General features: G+C 45.1%; 1 protein-coding gene across 2 annotated transcripts in view; it reads left to right on the top strand.

Moving 5' to 3' along the window:
- Positions 1-8,655, top strand: part of tiam1a (TIAM Rac1 associated GEF 1a) — an 80,917-nt gene that overhangs the window by 53,951 nt on the left and 18,311 nt on the right. The window lies entirely within an intron of this gene.

Here is an 8,655-nt window from a genome sequence, read left to right as displayed (position 1 = left end):
TCGCCCGATTATGTGCGTCGATGCAGATCGTTTAGTGCTGATAAATTACTTGCCTGAAGTGCCGCGGGAGAGAGGAGAGGAGAGGAGAGGAGAGGAGATGAGACGAGACGAGAAGCAAGCAAAAAATAAATAAATAATCGCACCACAAAAAAAAACAAGACAAAGTGACTGCAGGGACTCTATTGTTTTTGTCACTGTTAATAACAGCCCGACTCTCCAATCTATCCTCTTGTTCTCTTGTCCTCTCCTCGCCTCTCTCCCCCAACTCCCTCTCTTCCCCTCTCGTCCCCTATTCTGTCCCCCCACCTCCCTCTCCTCTCTTCTTTTCCCCTCTTGTCCTCTCTCTCCTCTCTTCTTTTCCCCTCTCTTGTCCTCCTCCTCTCCTCTTTTCACCTCTCTCTTCCTTCTCTTCTCTTCTTTTCCCCTCTCGTCTTCCTTCTCTCTTCTTTTCTTCCCTCTCTTCGCCTCCCCATTGACATTACTCTCCCCAATCTCCCCCCATCTTCCTCTCCTCCTATTCTCTTCTCTTTCTCTCTCCTCTTTAACCTCTCGCCATCCACTCCTATCTTCTCTTCTCACAACTCCCTATATCCTCTTTTTTCTGTCCTCTCCTCCCCTTTTGTCCTCCGTTTCCTTCTTCTTTCCTCTCTTGTCTTCCCCTCTCGTCCTCCTCTCCACTCTTCCACCACTTGCCTCCCCTTTCTTCTCCTCTCCTCTGCTCTCCATTCCTCTCCTCTTTTCACCGACCTCCCTCTGCCCTCCCCTCCCCTCCTCTCTCCATCCCCTTGTCTCCTCTTCACCCCCTTCTGTCTCTCCACTCCGAGACTGCCCCTCTAGTCTAGACTCAGACCTCCAGACTGTAATGTGTCCTTGATGGGTGAACTAAAATAATGGGGGGTTTTAGGGTGCGTAAAGCTTGTCAGGTTACAGTACGGTAGCTGTGATTCAGGCTGCTGTGATTTATGGCTAGGGGTCTCTTTCGCGTTGCTCTATATATTTCTCTCCCAGTTGTATAAAGTGTGTGTGCGTGTGCGTATGCGTATGCGTGTGCGCGGCCAAAAAACTACCACCAGTTGCTTACGTTTTCTCGTTCTTTTCATTCATAGTTTGTCGTACGTTATTTTCATGGTGCTGCTTTATCATCTCTCTTCCTGTGTGATCTCTCGTAATTTGTGTTTTTGAAAGTGTCGTGTGTGTTTATGTGAGAGTGTGTATGTGCATACGTATACAGTACAGTGCAGGGTTTCTTCCATCATTGCTATGTCAAGACTTTGCCACTAGAGGGTGTTTGGTACCCATGAATTGATTTGGCCAGGGACTTATTCTCACTTACCTGTTTCATAGTTGTGCATAGCCTTTTCAGTTGTTACACAAGCCTATACAGATCATGTTATCTCCTAAAGTTCAGTGAGCAGCCTAGTTCACGGTCACATTTGATCAATAGGGACAGAATCACATACTACGCTTTAAGATTTGACTGTGATTGGCCCCTCCATGGCTCAAACGGTAAGGCACTGCACTGTTATGTCGGCGACACGGGTTCAATTCCTGACCCGGGGTGATTTCCTGGTCCTCCCCTGTCTCTCTCCTGATCGTTTACTGTACCCCTCTTCACTGTCCTGTTTAAATAAAGGTGAAAATCCCCATTAAAATACATTAAGTGATTTAATAGAAGTCCATGTCATAATATGCAGTGATTGTAAAGATGCCTATCTTTAGCGTGCTACAGGTACAGCCCTCTATGTGTGCCTAGGGCTTTGTCATTAGTATGGGCTTCCTTACAAGGTCAAAACAATGATGGAAAGAATGAGAGAGGAGAACATGCTGCATCATGTTCAAGACTTCTTTAGGCAGGTACGGTATGTGTCAGTGTTGTACTCCCAGCGCAAGAAAACCAGTATAGTCCAGTCTCCTGCTGCAGCACAGAATCAAGTTCCTAATTGTATGTACAGTACAGTATGAGCATTCATTGCCAAGACCTGCCCTTTAGTCTGTGTCAGTTATTTGATTATTGTGGACACACACGCACACACACATACACACACAGACACACACACACCAGCGCTACCACATCATATTAGGTTACGTAAGTCCTAATGCCTCCACTTCATGTATAACGGTGGTGAAAAGCTGTAATGACATTTGTTCCATTCCTCAACTCACAGTGCCACGCAGACATCTTGGCATGTACTTCTCAACTGTCAGTCATCTCTTAGTCCATGATAGACACTGTGTAAAGACCTCATTTGGAAGACGTAATAGCTTACAGTGCAATGCATTTTTAGTGACCGTAGATTCAATTCAACCAGATTACATGGTGCTTTACACACGTGTGTACGTAGGTGTTTTGCACAGAATGCACAGATTAATTGTTGGTTAATTAATTTATTTATTTGCCTAATTAATTCGTATGAAAGTCTTTTTTTTACCATTTTACACACTCCATCAGTCAGAGATTATATGAAAACATGTGTCTTTATTGAATGGATACTATCAGTTACATAGGATGTTATGTTTGGATATCTTTTCTGCATGTCAACCTAGCCTCTTATCAGGACGTGATAAAGAACAATACGTTCTATAGCTGTTTAGGACACACCCCTACCACATGGCATGTTCAGATATGCACCCTGCTTCCAGGCAGCTCAGATGTGACATCAGGGGAACTGTACCGGTATCTGTCCCAAAGCTGGGCAGGTCTCTAGAGACTGATGTCTGGTGGTCGTGGCTTTTAAACAACATTGCCTTTACTCCCTTTCGTTGTTTTCCATCGGCCTCTGTTGATAACCCCCTCCAATGTTATGTACCGTTTTTTAAAAAAAACTTCTAGTGATGGGCATTGGAAATCTGTTGCCCATACTAGGCTATAAATGCTATGATGCTTACTCTTGGGATGTTGTACAGTCTACATGAGGAGAGTAAAATGAGGAGAAGATTGTTTTTATCAGAAGTTCTGGAATTTTACTGAAACATTCTACAGCTCCCATGGAACCAGTGCTACACTGCCTGACGAGTGTTAATCATAGTGAGAACTCAAAAATTGTCCATAGTTCTAATCTAATATAGACTAGTAGAGTAATATACTTGTACAGTATGTGATGGTAATCCTCAAAGCTTTAGTTATATTTTTTTTATTGTTAGTAAGAGTGGCATATGCTGCATCTTCTACTAGATATGCCAACTGTAAGGATTGTGTCAACAGGGGTGGAGATCTCTGCATTTCCAGTAACACCCCTGAAATGTGACAGCTCAGGCGTGTATGTGTGTGGGTGTGAGGTGTGTGTGTGTGTGTATGTGTGTGTTTGTGTGGGAGAGAGCGGGTGTGTGTGTGTGTGTGCGTCCCTCACTGTCAGATTGTAAGATTCCAGTGTTGATGCGGGCTTAGAAGGGCAGGTTGTAACTCGTCTGCCCTTTCCACCAAATCCCAGGCTGGGGGTGGAAGGAGCGGTGCACATTGTGTTTTCGCTCTGCGCTGTAAGGATGGAGGTACGATCCCTTTACATGTCACTGGAATGGCTTTACTGTGCTTTGTACTTGTCTGCATGCTATAGTCATTCTAGTAATGCCCTATTTGATAGAAATTGAGATTTGTAAGCATTGCATGTTTAAGTTGTTTCTGGTTATTGATGTACGTACATCCATCGCTACTGCGGTCCACTTGTAATCCCTGCTGTGTATTGCATAAGTCATTGGGCTTTACGAATGTGCTTTGTACTGGCATTTACAATGATGGAAGAGCTACTGTAGTTTAGATATGACGTGGGTCTGTTGAAATATCCTAATTTTCTCACATGTTCATAACGATGTGTATTGTTATGTTTGTATTCGTGGAAGTTGTTGTACACTTTTTGGTTTCCGTCTTTCTTCATGTGCTAGTTAACATGCAACAGGATATTAGAAGCCTGTTTTTCTTTTGGTCTTAATGTTGCCACTACTGTGAAATATGGTGTTCTACCTGACTGGCTGTGGGATGTGGTCTTTTTACTTACTTGTTACGAGTCTGACATTGCCGTCTTTGGCATTTGCCATGCTGTCCCAGTTGGTTATTGAGATACACATCTGGCATCACTGTCTGTCTTTGGCATTTGAGATATTAAGCTTCAAATTTGATTACGCTAAGAACCCCTTGTGTTTACTCTGCAGCTTGACTTGTATGTGTAAACTAAGAAGAGAAAGCATCAGCTCATAGCGGTAGAGACTCCTTTTAGTGTCTGGAAATGGCTGAATATGTTATTTACCCATGCTGTCCCAATGGATGTTCTGCACATCAATTTTTCTACTCGAGCACTGCCTGGCAGTCAGCACCAACACAGTACTGATGATATTTTGAATCTATTAGTTTCAGCAGTGCAGCACAGGAAATGTGTGTTCGTGTGTGTGTGTTAGAGAGTCTTTTCTGTGTCTGTGTCTGTGTGTGTGCGTGCATGTGCGTGCGTCTGTGTGTGTAGTATGTGTGCATGCGTGTGTTGGGCGTTATACGTAACCATGGAAAGCCTCAGTTCCCCCAGCGCGCTCCTCCCACAATGTCCCTGCCACAGATGCCGCCGTTATGTTATTGTTATTGCTATTCACCATGTGCTGCTGATCCGCTGGGCAGCTCAGAGGCTCACAACCATCCCCACAAATACACACCGGGAGAGAGGAGGACAGAGAAAGAGGAGGGCAGAGAAAGAAGAGGACAGGGAGAGGAAGAGATAGAGAAGGGATCAGGGTGAGGGACAGAGAGAGGAGGACAGAGAGAAGAGACCAGTGTGAGAGAAAGAGAGAGCCTAGGAAGAGGGGAGGAAAAAGGCCAAGGGAAGAGGGCAGAAGGGCAAACACACAGAGAAGGAGAGGGAGAGAGTGATGAAGAGAGAGAAGAGAGATTGAGGAGAGAGAAGGGAGGACTAGCAGAGGGGAGGAAGTTGAAGGGCAAGAGAACAGGGCAGAAGAGACACACAGAGAGGGAGGGGGGAAGGTGGATTGAGGAGAAAATAGGGTGGTTGAGGGTTAGGAGAGGTTAGTAAGGAAAAAGGGAAGAGGGCAGAAAAGCAAACGGAGGGAAAAAAGAGAGAGAGATTGAAGAGAGACGAGGTGAGGAAGAACAAGAAGGGAGTAAGGAGCAAGGGCAAGGAAAGAGAGCAGAGGAGCAAACAGGATGGGAGTGGAAGGCGTCTTTGACATGGAGAGGGGCGTTGCTCAGCTGATAGAGTGGTCTGCGCTGCCTGGTCTTGGGTGAGACGTCTCACGTTTTGCCCTTTTTTCCTCTGTCTGTGGCTCATTCGTATGTTGCGGACAAGACACCCGTGAGATTATTTTTCTCCATCTTGTCTCTCTCACGCCATTCGGCCCGACCTAGACGGTCCTGATAACAAAGGGTTAGGCCGACGTCATCAGCTCAGGCTCCGGAGCAGTCGTGAGTCGCGTGACCTCTTTGACCTTCTGGAAAGTTCTGTGTCGACGGGTGCTTGCGGTGTACATCAGAGGAGGAGAGACTGCCACCATGTCTGTGCTCAGGAGAGGCAAGCACAACAAGCGCTCCTCCGAGTCCATCTATGACATGCTGCAACTGGTGAGCACCTCGCTATCGTGTGTGCGTGTGTGAGTGTGTGCATGTGTGTGTGCGTGTGTGCATGTGTGTGTGTGTGTGTGTGTGTGTGAGATAGAGAGAGAGAGAGCCAGAGAGAGAGAATGTAGGATGGAGGGAGAGGGAGATCATATATGTATTGTACATTTTAGGCATGTTTCCAAAAGAGCAAAAGATACAATGACCATGAGTGGGTGTGTAAGCCAAAACAAAAAGCTTTATTATTTTGCTCCTTTCATGATTCCTCTGATTTGGTTGGAGGTTGGAGGTGGGTGTGTTTGCATGCCAGATCACTTTTTCTGTTTTCGGGCCAAGCAGAATAGTGCCTGTGCCGGTGCCTGCTCCTGTTCTAGTTTCATAAGTGCTTACCTGTCAACCTCCCACGTTCATACCAATCTCTGAACTTTTCCGTATCTGTGACCATTGGTTACCTGGAGGAACTCGCTGACGTCCACGTTGTCACGGCTCACAGGGAAAAAAAACTAATATTTTCCGGTTCCCGCACACTCAGAATTGCGATGTGAACACGCTGGCGAGTTCAAGATTAGGTGCAGGCACCGGTAAAGTACTCTTGATGACCCTTTTGTGTTGATGTTTTGTGTCCTCACCACTCTGCCTGTCCAGGCTCATCAGGGAAGGAGCAATAACCAAGTCAGTGCAGATGAGTCTCAGAATAGTCTTCACAAACTTGAAGGACGAGGTGTGTTTGTATGGAATATCACTTTACGTTAATGTGTGTTAATCAGCTGGTAGACAAAGGCACCTGGACTTCCACTCCTCTCCTCTCCTTTCCACCTGTCCAGGCTCATCAGGGCTGGGTCTGACCGGCTGTGACTAGTGACTCTGTCAGTCAGCCCATCTTTGTGTCTGTGTGTCTGTGTCTGTGTCTGTGTGCACTGCTCCATCTGTGCCCCCATCACACACACCCCCTACATTATGTCCCTCTGCATCAGTTCCAGCCTGGTGTGCCCGTGATTAATCTTGTTGATCGTGTAACAGCTGTATGTGTGTATCAGTGTTTTGTGTGTGTACTGTATGTGTGGATGTGTGAGAGACAGATTTGAGTGTGTGACTGGTTGTGTGACTGTGTGTCTGGGGTGGGATGGGAAAGGAGGGGTTCAGGGTTTTGTTTGGCCTGCTTTGGCCTATTTTGAGGGTAATGAAATGTACATGTTTAAAACAATGTGAACACTGGTTTGTTTACCTATGCTAGCTGTCCAGTGTTATGTGATTGGAGGCTGGAGGAAGAAAACCGATTGGTCAAGTGTGTCATAGAATTAGAACTTCATCGGTATTCTATGGAATGTGTGTGACTTGATCCCACCGACTTTGCTGACGTTAACTTGCACTTCATTGTTATGTAACTTTGTTTGTGTATCTTTCTACTTTTTTCCCACCAAAATATTGGCACGATTTTTAAGACTTGGCCAGATTTTATTGCTTGGCAAAGTAAGGCTAAGTACTTGTGATGGAAAATGTTGTGTAACCTTTTGCTGTTTAGTCAAGTATGTCTAAAAATAGATAAATGAGCAAAGTGCAAATGTCGCTCCAAAGGCAATGAAATGAAAATTGTTTACTTTAAGGAGGACACTCAAGTCCTGGAAAAACATGACATCAAAGTACCATAAGTGTTAAGTAGGGGTGATAGATTTGAATTTCATTGTGAACTTTCCGCTATTAGGAGTACTTGTGTGTGTCTGTGTGCGTGTGTGTGTGCGTGTTCGTACATGTGTACACATGGGATATACATGTGCGTCAACTGATTTTGACAGATTACGTAATCCATTTATGCAGTTTTTATCTCTCCGGATGTTTCAGTGTCCTCCATTTAGTATGTCCAGCATCTCTCTTTAGCTTCAGTCTTTGCGTGTCGACCATCAGTACATTTTACTGTGCATTGTTTTTCCCAGAAAATGCCCAGGGTCGTATCAAGCCATTACAATACCAGTCGTATAGAAATGGAAAAATTTGGGTATTTCATGTGGTGATTGGATCGGTAGGACAACCTGTTCCACTGCATTCTTGGCCTGCCTTTCTTGTTGAGTCAGCACGAGACCAGGCTGGTTGACAGGGCCGGACTGGCCATCTGGCATACCGGGCATTTCTGGGTGGACCCTGCACCCTCGTGGGCCCCTATTTTCAGAAATGTAAATAAATAAATAAAACATTTTTTTTTTAATTACATTTCTGAAAATAGGGGCCCATGAGGGTGCGGGGCCCACCGGTGAGTCAGTTCTGCTCCGCTAATTTTGAGGGGCCCCTTTAAGCCAAAAGTGCCCGGGCCCTATTTCTCCCCCCAGGCCAGCCCTGGCTGGTGATGAGGCACACTGCAGGTCTTGTCCCTAACCCACCAGAGCATAGCAGGAAGTTGGTACATTTCCACCAGGCAGGTGCAGGTGGCATCAATGGAACTCTTGGAATGATGTTAAAGACCGACCACTTATGATTGGAGGCATAACTCTTAAAGTCTTGAAATTGCAATTTATGAAGTTGTTTTTACTGATGTCTTTGCAGTTTTCTAGAACTTATACTGTCTGTATGAATGTGGACTGACATGTAAATATATTATTTTGGTGGAGGGTAACTCTGTTTGGTGTATTGATGTAATATGTATGCCTGGCTACCTTAGGTAGAGGAAGCATGACAACCAGGAAGAAGAGAAAAACTACAACTCCCACTACATTTGGACTACAACCAGTGCAGGTGTCACTGAACACCTAATGAGTCTTAATTGATATATGTGCTTGTATGTTCCATTTGTAACTGAGCCCTGAGGAAGGTCAGTAGACCGAAAGCTTGGCCTATTAAAAAGAACACAAAGGGGATTTAAGTGTGCAGACATTTTTCTTTCAATTTTACACAGTTTTTGTTTATGTTTGGCACCTTTTAATCGAGAGTGCGGTGTGATCCGGCTGTACAAAGACCGACCACTTAAAATGTGAATTATGTCAGCGCCTCTGGCACTTAGCCATAGAAGGTGTATAAGGAAGGTTTATCATTCTGACAGTAAATGACAATTTACCTGAACCTCTTTCCCTCTTTCCCTCTTTCCATCTCTCTCTCTCTCTCTCTCTCTCTCTCTCTCTCTC

This window comes from Engraulis encrasicolus, chromosome 7 (assembly GCF_034702125.1).
Source record: "Engraulis encrasicolus isolate BLACKSEA-1 chromosome 7, IST_EnEncr_1.0, whole genome shotgun sequence".
Taxonomy (NCBI): domain Eukaryota; kingdom Metazoa; phylum Chordata; class Actinopteri; order Clupeiformes; family Engraulidae; genus Engraulis; species Engraulis encrasicolus.
This window is presented reverse-complemented; position numbering and strand designations above follow the sequence as displayed.